Here is an 18229-nt window from a genome sequence, read left to right as displayed (position 1 = left end):
AATTTCTAAAAATAATCCTGAATTCCATGCAGAACTCTGGTTGCCATGGCAGCCGAAAGGAAAATCTTTAAAAATCTTCTTGTCCAAAACCACAGAGCCTAGGGCTTTGATATCTGGTGTGTAGCATCATCTAGTGGTCCTCTACCAAAATTATTCAAATTATCCCCCTAGGGTCAAATATGGCCCCGCCCCCAGGGTCACATGGTTTATATAGACTTATATAGGGAAAACTTTGAAAATCTTCTTGTACAAAAACCACATGTCCTAGGGCTTTGATATTTGGTATGTAGCATCATCTAGTAGTCCTCTAATAAGACTGTTCAAATTATCCCCCTAGGGTCAAATATGGCCCGCCCCAGGGGTCACATGGTTTATAAAGACTTATATAGGGAAAGCTTTGAAAATCTTCTTGTACAAAAACACAAGGCTTCGGGCTTTGACATTTGGTAAGTAACATCATCTAGTGGTCCTCTACCAAGATTATTCGAATTATCCTCCTAGGCTCAAATATGGCCCCGCCCTGGGGGTCCCAATTTTTACTTAGACTTATATAGGAAAAAAAGTTCAAAAACCTTCTTGTCTGAAACCACAACACTTAGACCTTTGATATTTGGTTTGTAGCATTGTCTTATAGTCCTCAACAAAAATTGTTCAAACTGTACCCCTTGGGTGAAAAGAGGCCCTGCCAAGTGGGTCCCAAGTTTTATACAGACTTATATATTTTTGTTTGTTTGTTTTGGGTTTAACGCCGTTTTTCAACAGTATTTCAGTCATGTAACGGCGGGCAGTTAATCTAACCAGTGTTATATAGGAAAAATACTTAAAAAGTCATCTGATCCCATTGCCAAGACTGTTTAATTATAATTACCTGATGACACCAATATGATGTCACTTGACTGTGACCTTGACCTACTGACCTACTTCCTTGTTTTTTTTAAGATACAGCCTTGAAATTTTGATGACGTACACAGTTTTGCACACAAATCATAAAACTGAATTTCATTGCCCATTAATGTGACCTACTGACTTTCTTAATATTTTGTCATCAGTTTGACATTTATAACATGTAGCTCATATTACTCAGGTGAGCGATTCAGGGCCATCATGACCCTCTTGTTAACTTTGTCAGAATGTCTGTCTCTATAAAATCTAGGTCAGTTTTGAAACTGGATTATCTATTTTAAAAAACTCGGCCACTATATGAAATCATAGAATGACCTTGTTATCATTCTGCAGGCCACTTCTTTCACCTGATCTTCATGAGACTTGGTCAGAATATCAACCAGTTTGAAATCCAGGAGAATTTTGTAAACTGGGTCACTTGAACAAAAAATGATGTCAGTAGGTCAGTCATTGAAAAACTTGGTTAATGATCTATCTGATTTACATAAAACATGGACAGAATGTTTGTCTCTATGAAATCTTAAACCAAATTAGATACTATGTTTCCAGGGTTAAAAATTGTATCAGGTGAATGATACAGGGCCTTCTGGGTCTTTTTGTAAAATTTATTCAGTGACATTCAGATGATTGTGCCCATTGATATAAAATGGTTAATATAGCTGGAAATAGAAGTGGCAACATGACAAAGTTCAAAAAAGACTGCCTTGGCTTAATTTTCTTAGTTGAACTGATGGAAAAGATTATAAGGCATATTCTTATACTCAGGTTTTGTTTCTATAGCAACAAGGAGAGGCCACATGCAAACACAAGGAGTTTCTAGAATCTGAAGAAGTTCCTGAATCAATTCCAGTTGACATGAAACATCAGAGCATTGCTCAGATAATATATGCTGGATGCAGAGTTAGTTGCAACTTCTTATTATAAGATATATCTCCCCCATAGGTGGAGGGAGACATATTGTTATTGCCTTTGCCATCTCTCTGTCAGTCCGCATTGAGCTTGTCCGGCTTTCACAGGTCGGATTTCGACAAAACTTCACAGGAGTGATCAGTTCTGAGCCTAGTTATGAATATGGCTAGCACGTTCCGCTTCACTGCACAGAATGGCCACCAGAGCTAAAGGTAGAAAAATCTTGTCTGGCTTTTACAGGTCAAACTGCTGGACTTTGACAAAACTGCCTTCATCTTCATGTATTAAATCCGTTAAAATCAAATGCAATTTACGTTTTGACTTTTGCCCTGCATACCAACAAACATGCCCCTCTTCTATATCCTTAGAATATGTAGTGGGGAGACATCACAGTGTTTTTGTTACAAAAACACGTTCAAGTTCAAAATACCAGGAGGCACAAGCATAGTCAAAGTGACACTGAATTAATGTAGAAACAAGTTGTTTAGTATACCTATTTAAAAACTTACTTTTTCTGAATGAGAACTTTATTTCCACTAGGGCTGTCATCGATAGAAACGATATCGATGTATCAACGATATTTTTTTGCCGATAGATTATCGATTCCCATTTTCAAAAATCGATATTTTACAGAGAGAAAAAACTATCAAGAAAAACACTCAAACCCTCAAAAACAACTGAAGTTCACAAAGTTGTAAGTTTGGAAAAATACAAAAGAGGAGTGAAAGCAAAATAAAAATGGAAGATGTTTTTAATTTTTATTAGCTCACCTGTCACATAGTGACAAGGTGAGCTTTTGTGATCACCCTTCGTCCATCGTCAGTCCGTCCGTGCGTCAACAATTTCTTGTCTGCACGATAGTGGTTTCATTTATGATTTTAATTTAACCAAACTTGCACACAACTTCTATCACCATAAGATCACGGTTCCTTTCTTGAACCGGCCAGATCCCATTATGGGTTCCAGAGTTATGGCCCCTGAAAGGGCCAAAATTTGCTATTTTGACCTTGTCTGCACAATAGCAGCTGTATTTATGACTTGATTTTTACCAAACTGGCACACAACTTGTATCACCATAAGATCTTGGTTCCTTTCTTGAACTGGCCAGATTCCAATATGGGCTCCAGAGTTATGGCCCCTGAAAAGGCCAAAATTAGCTATTTTGACCTTGTCTACATAATAGCAGCTTCATTTATGATTTTATTTTAACCAAACTTGCACACAACTTGTATCAACATAAGATCTCAGTTCCTTTCTTGAACTAGTCCGATCCTATTATGGGTTCCAGAGTTATGGCCCCTGAAAGGGCCAAAATTAGCTTTTTTGACCTTGTCTACACAATAGCAGCTTCATTTATGATTTGATTTTAACCAAACTTGCACACAACTTGTATCACCACAAGATCTTGCTTCCTTTCTTCAACTGGCCAGATTCCATCATGAGTTCCAGAGTTATGGCCCCTTAAAGGTCCAAAATTGGCTATTTTGGCTTTTGCAGCCATATAGAGACTTCATTTATGGTTTTATTTAATACAAACTTCTAAAATATCTTCAACAACAATACATCTTGGATTTCATGACAAATCAGATCCAATCATAGGTTCCAGAGTTATTTTATATCTGATTACCTCCCCTGATTTTAATCAAAATGGATTTATATCAGTAAGTACTTACAGGACTTATTTGAAATTTCATTATTGTTATTAGTTGGACTGAGATCAGGGTAGATAACTATGGACTGATTTGTATCAAATTACCTCCCTTTATTTCAAATTAAAATTGTTATATCCACTTACAATTTTTTTTTTAATTACTTCCTTTTACGTTACTATAAATAGCTTTTTTTAAGTAACTTTTTTATTATTGGCCGTAAGAAAAACACGAGACCAGTTTTCTTTGGTACAGCATGGATGGTACCTTTAATTTTTAGGTGTATTTTAACATATCTATACCTTGTAAGATTTTTTTTTTCTTTTTGGTTAAATTTCTTCCCTTTGTTGTGCCTGTCCTTTGGACTTTGATATTTTTTCTGAGGACCTACTTGTCCTCAGGTGCAATGATAACAGGTGAGCGATATAGGGCCATCATGGCTCTCTTGTTTATATCTTTTATTTCATAAATATAAATTCAACACAATCAAACAGTAATATGAAAAGTAGGCAATAAAACTAAAAATAGCATTTAGAGAAAGGTATATAGTAAGCATATGAACAAATAGGTTGTTAATCTAACTTAATAATCGATATATCGATGTATCGTCGATATTTGTCCTTTGATATATCGGTATCGTCGATATGCCTAAGACCCAATCAATGACAGCCCTAACTTCCACATTGGCCTTTTTAGCTCCACTATTTGGAGAATACGTGGGGCTATTCTACTCACCCCGGCGTCAGCATGCTCTTTCTTTGTAAAAGTTTTTTGGCAATCTTTGTTTTTCTGTCATATCTTTGTTACTATTGCTTATATCTTACTGTAACTTCATATAAACATTGTCCAGTATACAAAGTATGTGTAGGGGCTGAGCCCATTATACTAAATAATGGGTTCTAGAGTTATTGCCCCTTAAAGGGCCATAATTTGCTATTTTTTTGCGTCAACAATTTCTTGTCAGCACGATAGTGGTTTCATTTATGATTTTATTTTGACCAAACTTGCACACAACTTGTATCACCATAAGATCTTGGTTCCTTTCATGAACTTGCCAGATCCCATTATGGGTTCCAGAGTTGTGGCCCCTGAAGAGCCAAAATGAGCTATTTTGACCTTGTCTGCACAATAGCAGCTTTATTATGTCTCCCACCACACAGTGGTGTGGGAGACATATTGATTTACTCCAGTCTGTGTGTGTGTGTATATGTGTGTCTGTCACAAAGCTTGTCGAACATTTCTCATCCGATTTTCACCAAACTTAAACAACATGTGTTTGACCATAAGACCTCGGCCAAGTTCGATAACTAGCCAAATTGGTCCAGGCGTCTTGGAGTTATGGCCCTTGAATTACCAAAAATCGGCCTTTATACAATTGTCCGCTCTCTAAATCGGACATTTCTCATCCGATCTTCACCAAACTTGAACAAAATGTGTTTGGCCATAAGACCTTAGCCAAGTTCAATAACTAGCCAAATCCGCCCAGGCACTTTTGATTTATGGCCCTTGAATTACTGATTGGATCCACTCATCCAGACCATCTAATTGGATCAACTCGTCTAAACCATCTAGAGAAACTAGACAGTTTTCATAGGGGCAGTTGTGGGAGACATGCACTTTTCTCAAAAGCATCTCTAGTTTATGATTTGATTTTTACCAAACTTGAACACAACTTGTATCACCATAAGATCTTAGTTCCTTTCTTGAATGACCAGGTTCCATTATGGGTTCCAGAGTTATGGTCCCTGAAAGGGCCAGATTTAGCTATTTTGACCTTGTCTGCACAATAGCAGCTTCATTTATGATTTGAATTTAATCAAACTTGCACAAAACTTGTGTCACCATAAGATCTGGGTTCCTTTCTTGAACCGGCCAGATTCCATTATGGGTTCCAAGAGTTACGGCCCCTGAAAGGTCCAAAATTAGCTATTTTGACCTTGTCTGCACAATAGCAGCTTCATTAAAGATTTGAATTTAATCAAACTTACACAAAACTTGTGTCACCAACAGATCTTGGTTCCTTTGTCTGGACCAACCAGATCCCATAATGGGTTCCAGTGTTATGGCCTCTGAAAGGGCCAAAATTAGCTTTTTTAACCTTGTCTGCACAATAGCAGCTTCATTTATGATTTGATTTTAACCAAACTTGCACACAACTTGTATCACCATAAGATCTTGGTTTCTTTCTTGAACTGGCCAGATTCCATTATGGGTTCCAGAGTTATGGCCCCTGATAGGACCAGAATTAGCTGTTTTTACCTTGTCTGCACAATAGCAGCTTCATTGATTTTATCCAAACTTGCACACAACTTGTATCACCATAAGATCTCGATTCCTTTTTATTCGCCCGAAGGGACATATTATGTTATCGCCTCGGTGTCCGTCTGTCTGTATGTCTGTTGGTTAGCAATTTCCCTTCCACTCTGTAGCTCTTACTTCCCTTTTATGTTACTATAAATAGCTTATTTAGAAACTTCTTTATTATTGGCCGTAGGGAAAAACCAAGAACACTTTTCTGTGGTACAACATGGATGGTACCTCCAATTTTTAGGTGTATTTTGGCATATCTGTACCTTGTAAGATTTTTTTTAAAAATTTTGGTTAATTTCTTCCCTTTGTTGTTTCTGTCCTTTAACTAGCTTCATCAGTCAAAATTTTGCTCCTAACCTTCTCTGATGTAATCCTTCAGGCATGAAACTACTGGCCTGATTTGAAAATAATTTTATTTGAAGAAAATTTCAACTATATTTTCTCATAATTCTTTTGATTGATCTTGATTATGATTTTTTGACCTTCTTGTCCTTAAGTGCAATGATAACAGGTGAGCGATATAGGGCCATTTTGGCCCTCTTGTTTTATTTAGCACGAGACAGGGATCGGCTATTTTTTTTACTCTAAATGTATAGGAATTAAAGCAGAGCCAGATTTAAATAGCTGATATAGTTTATCGGTCAGTATTTGTGATGTCATTGGTTATTTTTCATACTATTTTCACTGAAATATGTACTGGCATTTCATGATGTTCTTTTTCAGTGTTTTAAAAGACATAGTGTAGGCATTTGTTTAAAGATGGGCATTTATTGCGCGTTTTACGGTATCTATTTTTGGTTGTTCATTTTTTAGCTGACCTGAGCAATGCTCAGGTGAGTTTTTCTGATCGCTCGATGTCCGTCGTCCGTCGTCTGTCTGTCTGTCAACATTTAGCTTGTGTATGCGATAGAGACTGTATTTTTCAACTGATCTTCAAGAAAATTGGTCAGAATAATTACCTTGATGAAATCTAGGTCGAGTTCGAAAATGGGTCATCTGGGATCAAAAACTAGGTCACTAGGTCAAATCAAAGAAAAACCTTGTGTATGCGATAGAGGCTGTATTTTTAGCTCGACTATTAGAAGAATAGTCTAGCTATTCTACTCACCCTGGCGTCGGCGTCACACCTTGGTTAAGTTTTTGCATGCAAGTACATACAGCTATCATTTAAAGGCATATAGCTTTGAAACTTATTTATTCTTTTTCTAGGTCAATTACCAATCGTTTCGATGCCAGGCACCTGTCCAGCAGAGCTTGTTCTGAACTGCTACAGCAATGATATACTGCTTCTCGGTCATTGTTTCACAGGCATTACCAATAGACTGGGAAGCATTCTGTCTGGCTTTCTTTCGACTGGATATTGTGGTTGAATTACACTGGCCATCCATTGCTATGTTGATTGAATTTTCTAGATCACCACGTCTTCTGTTCACCTCCTTTAACATCTCTACTTTTTCAGATGTATCACTGTCATTCCGTTCTTTAATAGCAGAGCCCACCTTGTTGGCTGTCTTCTGCATGCAACTTTTTGAGGGTGGAGGGATGTCGAGGTTTGCCAGTAGGTATCTACATGTGGTGTTCCCAAGTGGAGTGTCTCGCAGGCCAGCTGCGAATCCAAGATTTGGTGCAGCTGGGTTCGGTCCTCGCCTCGGAGATAGTACCTCTTGATATAGCTTCTTCAGTGGTGTAACACAATTACAGTTTGTACATTTTAGGGAGAACTTCCAACAAATGCCAACTTTTCTCTCCTCGGCCACTATGATATTGGCCTGTTCGCAGTCTAACTCCTCTTGTTGGTGAATCTGGAAGGCCTCATTGAAGGCTTCAGACATGTTTTCACAGTCCACAAGTCGCATGCCTGAACATGATGTTGTATATTCTTTTTTCAGGGCTGACATCTCAGTCACTTTTGGTCGTAGCTCCCGGACATTTCCAGAGGTTTCCCCTCCATCAGCAGTGAATTGTATAAAAGTAAGTGTTTTTCAGAGGATTACCAAAAATTTGATACCTATTTATATTAAACTTGGGATTCAAAGAATGCATAAAATGCCTGTCAGCAACCCCAGATATTCCTGGATTCCACAGAAGTCAGAAGTTAAGCTTGTCTCTACTGGAATGTTGTGTATTGGACAATATACAAGCCTGCCAGAGGCTGGACCAGACAGTGGCACATTTCAGCATGAGATATCTTTGGAACCACAGGTCATAAAATTGTAAATTACCTATCATTTTGTTTGTTAAATTAAGCCTTTTAGAAAAGTAAAAACTTGTCAGGTTCAGAAATTTTGTTAATTTTTTTTTTTAGCTGGCCTGAGCCAAAGGCTCATGTTGAGCTATTATGACTGCTCTGTGTCCGTCATGCGGTGTGCGTCGTCCGTCGTGTGTCCATCACTATTTCTAAAAAAATCTTCTTCTTGGAAACCACTGGGCAGAATTACACCAAACTTCACGGGAATGGTCCTTGGGTGGACCCCTTTCAAAATTGTTCAAAGAATTAAGTTCCATGCAGAACTCTGGTTGTCATGGCGACCGAAAGGAAAAACTTTAAAAATCTTCTTGTCCAAAACCACAGGGCCTAGGGCTTTGATATCTGGTGTGTAGCATCATCTAGTGGTCCTCTACCAGAATTTTTCAAATTATCCCCCTAGGGTCAAATATGGCCCCGCCCCGGGGGTCACATGGTTTATATAGACTTATATAGGGAAAACTTTGAAAATCTTCTTGTACAAAACCACTCAGCCTAGGGCTTTGAGCTTTGATATTTGGTATGTAGCATCATCTAGTGGTCCTCTACCAAGATTGTTCAAATTATCCCTCTAGGGTCAAATATGGCCCCATCCCGGGGGTCTCAGGTTTTACATAGACTTATTATGAAAAAAAAGTTAAAAAATCTTCTTGTCTGAAACCACAACACTTAGACCTTTGATATTTGGTTTGTAGCATTGTCTTATGGTCCTCAACCAAAATTATTAAAATTGTACCCCTGGGGTGAAAAGAGGCCCTGCCCTGGGGGTCCAAAGTTTTATATAGACTTATATAGGAAAAAAACTTTAAAAATCTTTTTATCTGAAACCATACAACCTATGCTTTTAATATTTGGTATGATGCATTGTCTAGTAGTCTTCTACCAAAATTATCCAAATTATGCCACTGGGGTTAAAAGAAGCCCCGCCCTGGGGTAACTTAGTTACTATGTGAGTTATATAGGAAAAAATACTTTAAAAAATCATTTGATCCTATTTCCAAGACTGTTTAATAATAATTGCCTGATGAACCCAAGTAATATGATGTCACTTGACTTTGACTTTGACCTACTGACCTACTTTCTTGTTTTTTAAGATACAGCCTTGAATTTTTGATGACGTACACAGTTTTGCATACCAGTCGTAAAACTGAATATCATTGACCATGAATGTGACCTACTGACTTTCTTAATATTTTATCATCAGTTTGATCTTTGAAACATGTAGTTCATATTACTCAGGTGAGCGATCCAGGGTCCTCATGACCCTCTTGTTTTAATTTAAGGTATTTAAAAAAAAAAAGAAAAAAAAAAAAAAAACTCCTAAAAAAATTTTTTTTTTTTTTTTTAAACTACTGACTTCTGGTGCAATTTGAATACATTTTCAGAGAGACATTTATAAATTGAACAGAAATTTTTATTTTATGAAATAATTGCAAGAAATGAAAAACAATATAGCAATTCTAGTTTTGGATTTTCACACAATACTGCAGCTGCAGTTTGGTCAAAGTTCTGTATAGACCTGTCATAGGAAAAAGTTTCAAATTAAATGATAGAATGACCTGAAAACATCAGGATTTGTTTGAAGTACCCTATATTTTATTTTGCTAGAATATTATTTGAATTCACCAACAAATCTGTACTAACTAGGCACAAGATCGCAGTTACTTGCCTTGGTTGACCATAATAAGGAAGTGCTTACTCGGAAAATAGTTCCTCTGTTTGATGGTGAATATTGGTGAAAAATTGGATGAAAGACTTGCACTAAAAGGCATAATTTAAGAGAGGAGATGTGAAATAATAGTTAGAATTTTGATAGGATTAAATTGTCTGAATATGCAAAACCAGTCACTTGAAGAGGAGAGATTTTGCCTGTTTGCAGCCATCAAAAGACTATTTACCATAGGCTTATGATTTTGGTAAACATACTGAAAAAAGGAGCTGGTCAACCCATAATTTCTTGTGGCTGGAATTTTTTCTCTTGGATAGTTCTATTCAGGGCAGGTAATTTTTTTTTTATTGGAATGCAAACAAAATAGCAATATTGTACAGTGTCTATATAGAACATATAGTAAAAATAACTGTGGTCTTTGGCCAGACTGCCTTATTCCTTTAGGATTTATCCCCTTTGTTGTTACTTTAAATAAGTTTTATAGTATATATATAGAACAATATTGTTTATATATCAGTGACAGATATCAGTTCATTATGTTATACAGCAGTAGAGAAAATTAGGTGCATTCCAGTAGGGGAATTTGTATTGCATGGCAATACTTCATTCACTTGTTAGTTCATGTTTTAACTAAGTTTACCCATTTTTTTGTTTCTTAGAGAAATTACCAGAGAAAAATTTACTTGACATTTGTTTCTTTGAAAATACCAGATATATATTTTTAGCTTGACTACTCTTGGTTAAGTTTTTGCATGCAAGTACATACAGCTATCATTTAAAGGCATATAGCTTTGAAACTTATTTTATCTTTTTCTAGGTCAATTACCAACCTCACTGGGTCAAGTCCCATAACTCTGACATGTATTTTGAGCAAATTGTGCCCCTTTTGGACTTAAAATTTTACATGCAAGTTACTATCTCCAAAACTAATGCAGATATTGAATTGAAACTTCACATGTGTTTTCAGGGTTATAAAACTAGTTGATAGCAATAAATCCCATAACTCTGACATTCATTTTGGCCAAATTATGCCCCCTTTTGGTCTTAGAAAATCCTGGTTAATGTTTTGCGTGCAAGTACATACAGCTATTACTAAAAGGCATATAGATTTGAAACTTATTTTTTATTTTCCTAGATCAATTACTAATCTCACTTGGTCAAGTCCCATAACTCTGACATGTATTTTGAGCAAATTATGCCCCCTTTTGGACTTAGAAAATCCTGGTTAAATTTTTGTGTGCAAGTACATACAGCTAATATTAAAAGGCATATAGATTTAAAACTTATTTTTTCTTTTCCTAGATCAATTACCAACCTCACTGGGTCAAGTAACATAACTCTGACATGTATTTTGGGCAAATTATGCCCCCTTTTGGACTTATTAACTTGCATGTAAGACTTTAACCAGAATTTTCTATGTCCAAAACTAATGCAGATATTGAATTGAAACTTCACATGTACCTTCGGGGTTATGAAACTGGTTGATAACAACAAGTCCCATAACTCTGACCTTCATTTTAGTCAAATTATATCTCCTTTGAACTTAAAATTCTTTTGATACTTAACTTTTTTGGGTATTATTTTCCTGCTTCTGGGACAATATTTCGAATAGTCAAGCTTGGCTGTCTTACGGACAGCTCTTGTTCACTGTTAAAATACCAGATGCATATTTTTCACTGTGAAAATACCAGATATACTTCACTCAAATATTTAGATAATTCACTGACAAATGTGTAACAAGCTGTTATCTTGGTTTGGAGTTTTAAGACTAAAAATGTCTGCATCTAACATGTTGTTTCATTGCACAGTTCAAAATTGACCAGTAGCAAGGTTCCATTCACAAACTTGTTATAACAGTATTACTTACCATCAGTGTAACATCTTCAGACAGTGGGGAAGTCCAGACCAGACCAGAATGGACAGGGGGTCAACAACAAGTGGTAAAGAAGATGATGATATAGAAATAGATGATTTGTCTGGTGATAATGATACAATCAAAGGAGCTGATAGAGAAGGTATACATCTTATCAACATCATTCCCAGATATTCACCTTACAGTGAGGGGTCTCTGTGACCAGGTGCTTTTAATTACAGACTTAAGATGACCTCTCATTGCTGTAGGTCTGAAACCTTGCTTAGGGTTTAGAATTCTTACATGTAAGGAAGCTAACCAGCTAGCTTATGGAAGGTCTGTGGTTCTACCAAGTGTCTGGTATTATCCAACATCAAAATGTGGACAGTCACTTTATGACCAATAATTGTGTCACTGTGATGATAAACCCAACAGAAAACAAGCAAAACAAATCAGGTTACAATACAGCCACTTTCTTAGGAAATTTACAGGGGGTTATAGGAATGGTGTCCTTCCATCTGTAACATATTGTGTCCGCTTATGGAAGGTCTGTGGTTCTACCCAGTGTCTGGTATCATCCAACATCAAAATGTGGACAGTCACTTTATCAAGACAATATACAGTATTCAAAAATTCACCACTACTAGCTTAATGTTAAGGTCACAACTCGAATGTTTAATAGTTTCACCCAATGCCAGCAACCCTTTCACTATCCATAACAGTGGTAGGGGATAGCTGTACTTGCCCACAAGTTAACTTTAGTTCCTAAACATTTTTCTTATTTGATGGGTAGTAATTTTATCAGTGTACTCTTCATTAATTCCCCGCCACAAGTGGTCTCCATCCATCCTTCTGTCCTTCCGTCCATCCGTCCTTTCGTCTGTCTGTCCGTAACACTTTCGTGTCTGCTCCGTATCTCCTAAACCCCTTGAAGGATTTTTATGAAACTTGGGTCAAATGATCAAGACGATGTGCAGAGCCCATAAGTCAGCCTTGTCAGCTCAAGGACAAGGTCACAATTTAAGGTCAAACGTTTGAGCCTTCCATTTTGTGTCCGCTCTATAACTCCTAAACCCCGTAAAGGAATTTTATAAAACTTGGGTCAGATGATCACCTTATCAAATTGATGTGCAGAACCCATGAGTCAGCCATGCTGGCTCAAGGTCAAGGTCACAACTTAGGGACAAAGGTTTGAGCCTCCCATTTTGTGTCCACTCTCTATCTCCTAAACGCCTTGAAGGATGTTCATCAAACTTAGGTCAAATGATCACCTTATCAAGAACTCATGAGTCAGCCATGTAAACTCAAGGTCAAGGTCACAACTCAAGGTGAAAGGTTTGAGCTCTGTATGTCCTAAACCCCTTGAAGGATTTTCATGACACTTGGGTCAAATGATCACCTCATCAAGACGTGCAGAATTCATGAGTCAGCCTTATCAGTCCCATCCATATATTAAACAATTATTGCCTTTTGGTGAGGTCGATGATCTGGATTTTTCGACCTGATAAAAGCGATATTTACTGAGGGTTGGGCTATTCAAATAACTCTGCGTCCGTGGGCCGTCGTCCTTCCGTCCGTTAACAATTTCTCGTTATCGCATCTCCTCAGAAACTACCAGGGGGATTTTGACCAAACTTTGTCAGATTGATGTATTGGTACCCTAGTTATGTCCCCCTGAAAATCAGACTGGTTCAACAATTTTTAAGTGAGTTATGGCCCTTTGTTTATTTCTCTAATTTACATAGATTTATATAGGGAAAAATTTGAAAATCTTGTCCAAAACCAGAGAGCTTAGGGCTTTGATATTTGGTATGAAGCATCATCTAGTGGTCCTCTACCAAGATGATTCAAACTATTTCCCTGGGGTCTAATATGGCCCCACCCCGGGGGTCACATGGTTTATATAGACTTATATAGGGAAAAACTTTGAAAAACCTCTTGTTCAAAACCACAGGGCCTAGGGCTTTGATATTTTGTATGTGACATCATCCAGTAGTCTTCTACTAAGATTGTTCAAATTATCCCCCTAGGGTCAAATATGGCCCCGCTCCGGGGGTCACATGGTTTACATAGACTTATATAGGGAAAAACTTTGAAATTCTTCTTGTCCAAACCACAAAGCCTAGGGCTTTGGCATTTGTAATGTAGCATCATCAAGTGGTTCTCTACCAAGTTTGGTCAAATTATCTTCCTAGGGTCAAATATGGCCCCGCCATGGTTCATATAGACTTATATAGGGAAAATCTTTTAAGACCTTCTTGTCAGTAACCTACAACATTTAAATTTGGACCACATGTTTGGTTTTGAGTGGCAAGATAAACCTTGACATGAGTTGACCTTGATTTTGACCTAGTGACCTACTTTCACATTTCTATAGCTACAACCTTCAAATTTGGACCACAAGCATAGTTTTGTGCACTGAAAATAAATTTTATCCTTGACATTGACCTAGTGACCTACAAATTTGGACCACATGCATAGTTCTGTGTTCCGAAATGAAATTTGACCTTGATTTTGACCTAGTGACCTACTTTAACATTTCTCAAGCTACAGCCTTCAAATTTGGACCACATGCATAGTTTTGTGTAGCGAAACAAACTTTGACATTTGCATTGACCTAGTGACCTACTTTCACATTTTTGAAGGTAGAGGCTTCTGATTTGGACCACTTTCATAGTTCTGTGTTCCGAAATAAAATTTGACCTTGATTTTGACCTAGTGACCTACTTCCACATTTCTCAAGCTACAGCCTTCAAATTTGGACCACTTGCATAATTTTTTGTACCGAATTGAACTTTGACCGTAAGATTGACCTAGTGACCTACTTTCACATTTCTGTAGCTACAGGCTTCAAATTTAGACCACATGCATACGATTTTGTACCGAAACAAACTTTGACCTTGACATTGACCTTGACATTGACGTAGTGACCAACTTTCACATTTTTGAAGGATCAGACTTTTAATTTGGACTACATGTATAGATTTGTGTTCTGAAGTGTAATTTGACCTTGATTTTGACCTAGTGACCTTTCACATTTCTCAAGCTACAGCCTTCAGATTTGGACCACTTGCATAGTTTTGTGTACCAAAATAAACTTTGACCTTAAGATTGGCCTAGTGACCTACTTTCAAATTTCTCAAATTACAGCCTCAAACTTGATGCACATGCATAGTTTTGTGTACAAAGAACTTTGTCCTTGAAATTGATCTAGTGACCTACTTTCACATTTTTCCAGCTACAGCTTTCGAATTTGGACCACATGCAAAGTGTTGTGTACGGAAATGAAATTTGACCTTGAGCTAGTCAGCAAGTCTTGAAATTTGGAACACTCAAAAATGGCACATTGGTGGGCACCAAGATCACTCTGTGATCTCTTGTTTTTTCTTGATTTGGCATTTTTAAAACAGTTTAGATACAAAAACGTGTGTTCTAATGTTCATAATATGATCAAACTTCTATTTTAAAGAAAGACCACTTTTAGCAAAATTTTGGAGGTCAGTGCCTCTAGAGGCCCTTTTATAATGTGGCTGCCATATTTTTTATGAACATAGAGTTATTTAATTTTTCATTTAATTGTACCTAACATAATTGTTTTGTCATTGCCTCATCTAATCAGAGCCATAAAGGGAGGTAATATAGATCAATAGATTCAATACTAGTTAATACTAATTGTACAAAATATTTAAACTTTTGACAAAAATATAACTTGGCATTAATGTTCACCATAATGAGATGACATGTCATGTGCAAACCCAGACCCTTATCTCCTAGGTCAAGGTCACACTGAGGACAAAGGTTAAAACAGGGTCTGTTTCATGATCGATTCATAACTCTGCCTTTTATGCAGGGATTTTGAAATAACTTTGCATAAATGTTCACCAAAATGAGTAAGCTCATGGTAAGCTCTTGTGACCGCTCAATGTCCGTTGTGTGTCGTCTGTCAAAATTTTTTTAAAAAATCTTCTTCTTGAAAACCACTTGACAAAACTGCATTAAACTTCACAGGAATGATCCTTATGTGGGCCCCTTTCAAACTTGTTCAAAGAATGGAATTCCATGCAGAACTCTGGTGGCCATGGCAACCGAAAGGAAAAACTTTAACAATCTTCTTATCCAAAATCACAAGGCATACAGCCTTGATATTTGGCATGTGACATCATCTAATGGTACTCTATGAATTGTGCCCCTGGGGTGAAAAGAGGCCCTGCCCCGGGTGTCCTTGACCTCCTGACTTACTTTCTTGTTTTTTTTAGATCTATACAGCCTTGAAATACGGATGACATGTACAGGTTTGCACACCGATCTTAAATTTGACTTTCAGTGATGCAAATGTGACCTACTGACCCACTTTCTAATATTTTAGCATCAGTATGCCATTTTAAACATGTGGCTCATATTACTCAGGTGAGCAATTAAGGGTCATCATGACCCTCTTGTTAGCTGTATTTTTACATACCTGTTCCTGATAAGGATTTTTTTTGTGGACTTTGAAAATTTTTTTCATGGACTTGTTTTTTTGAAGTTTTCCTTTTCTCAGAAGCATCTAGTTTTTAGCTCACCTGAGCACAAAGTGCTCAAGGTGAGCTTTTGTGATCACCCTGTGTCTGTCGTCCGTCGTCAACAATTTGACTATTAACACTCTAAGAGGTCACAATTTTGGCCTAATCTTAATGAAACTTGGTCAGAATGTTACCCTAAATAAAAACTTGGACAAGATAGATATTGGGTCATCTGGGGTTAAAAACTAGGTCACCAGGTCAAATCAAAGGAAAAACTTGTTAACACTCTAGAGGTCACAATTTTGGCCCAATCTTAATGAAACTTGGTCAGAATGTTACCCTTAATAAAATCTTGGATGAGTTTGATGTTGGGTCTTGGGTCAGAAACTAGGTCATCAGGTCAAATCAAAGGAAAAGCTTGTTAACACTGTAGAGGCTACATTTATGACAGTACCTTTATGAAACTTGGTCAGAATGTTACTGATGATGATCTCAAAGTCCAGCTTGAATCTGGGTCATGTAGGGTCAAAAAACTAGGTCACCAGGTCAAATCAAAGGAAAAGCTTGTTAACACTGTAGAGGCCACATTTATGACCATATCTTAATGAAACTTGGTCAGAATGTTAATATTGATGACCTTTAGGTCAAGTTTGAATCTGGGTCATGTTGGGTCAAAAATTTGGTCACGGGGTCAAATCAAAGGAAAAGCTTGTTAACACTGTAGAGGCCACATTTATGATGTATCTTCATGAAACTTAGTCAGGATGTTATTCTTGATGATCATTAGGTCAAGTTTGAATCTGGGTCATGTTGGGTCAAAAACTAGGTCACGGGGTCAAATCATAGGAAAAGCTTGTTAGCACTCTAGAGGCCACATTTATGACCATATGTTAATGGAACTTGGTCAGAATGTTAATCTTGATGATCTTTAGTTCAGTAGGTCAGGTGAGCGATACAGGACCTTCACGGCCCTCTTGTTTTTTGTTGTTTTTTTTTACTATAAATCACTTATAAGATACCTTTTTGATAATAGGCCAAACAATAAATTTTAATCCAAGGTTTTTATACATACAAATTTTAATCCAAGTGTTTTGTTATAACATATTATATATATAGTACAATGTTGTTTATACATTATTGACAGATACCTGAGTTCATTATGCTATACTGTAGTAGAGAAAATTAGTTGCCCTCCAGTAGGGGACTTTGTATTGCATGGCAATACTTAATTCACTTGTTTATTGAAGGGATGTTAAGTGAAAATTTACTGACTGAATAGTGAACAGTACAGACCTTGATCAGCCTGCAAGGATGTGTAGGCTGATCTTGTTCTGCAATAGCTGCAAAGGCACTATCACTTACTGCCAGCAGGCTAAAGGTTAAAGTTAATATGTGTATTTGTTGTTGGACTTTGAAATTAGATAATATAAGTAATATTAAATTCTTTTATTGTATATGGTCAAATGATTCTTTTTGTTTGATGTATCTTGCAGGAACTGTAAGGACACTGAGGAAATATTCTACAATCTTCACCATGGTTACCATTGAATAGGGAATCTCACATAGCAATTGCTGTACAGTGTAATGCCAGCATGTATGTTTTTTTAAGCAAACAACAGTGTGTCAAGGCAGAAGCTGTGCAACTGGACAGGTAAGGTTTTTTTTTTTAGAATATCATGACTTTGGCTTGATTTTTTTATGTTAACAATACAGATTCTCGAAAACAGTTTGATACTTTTTTCTCAGCTTGAGTGGGAACCACTAAAATTTAAAAACAGTGCCTTTGTTATTGCGATTCTTTACTTCCTGCCAGTGTATCTGTAGGGCATCCTGTGACTTTGTTATTATTATATTTAATAGTGTAGAATTTTAAGCAGCCTTTAGGAAATTTGTGTCAACTTCCAGCAAAATCTTAAGCAAAAGTATAGCTGTTTGGAATAAGTCCTGTCTTATTATCACATAGAAATTTTAGTGAACGTTTTTTATGGGACTTTGAAGCAGGTTTGTCACTTTCAGCTATTACTGTACTGAATGACATGTGATTTTGTTGAAGTTGAATGTGAATAGCAGTCAGTAAAAGGATAGGTTTATTTATCTTGGCTAGAGCAGTACACGATAGGATTCTCAGTAAAATGCAAGGATTTTCAGAGTTACTGCCCTTGAATTACTGAATATTTAGAAAATTGTGTA

At 36.9% G+C, this 18229-nt stretch overlaps 1 protein-coding gene across 5 annotated transcripts in view; it reads left to right on the top strand.

The window, feature by feature from the left end:
• LOC123563991 (uncharacterized) overlaps positions 1–18229 on the top strand; it is a 94314-nt gene that overhangs the window by 29754 nt on the left and 46331 nt on the right. For 4 of the 5 annotated variants that reach the window (XR_008371610.1, XR_008371608.1, XR_008371606.1 and 1 more), the window contains 4 exons: positions 1684–1803; positions 7661–7742; positions 11573–11700; positions 17533–17690. The gene's annotated coding sequence lies outside the window, so the exon portion shown is untranslated. The remainder of the gene's footprint in view (positions 1–1683; positions 1804–7660; positions 7743–11572; positions 11701–17532; positions 17691–18229) is intronic. The other variant, XR_008371607.1, reaches the window with a different exon arrangement.

This window comes from Mercenaria mercenaria, chromosome 7 (assembly GCF_021730395.1).
Source record: "Mercenaria mercenaria strain notata chromosome 7, MADL_Memer_1, whole genome shotgun sequence".
NCBI lineage: Eukaryota > Metazoa > Mollusca > Bivalvia > Venerida > Veneridae > Mercenaria > Mercenaria mercenaria.
Note: the sequence above shows the minus strand (reverse complement) of the source record. Positions and strands in the feature narration are given on the sequence as shown.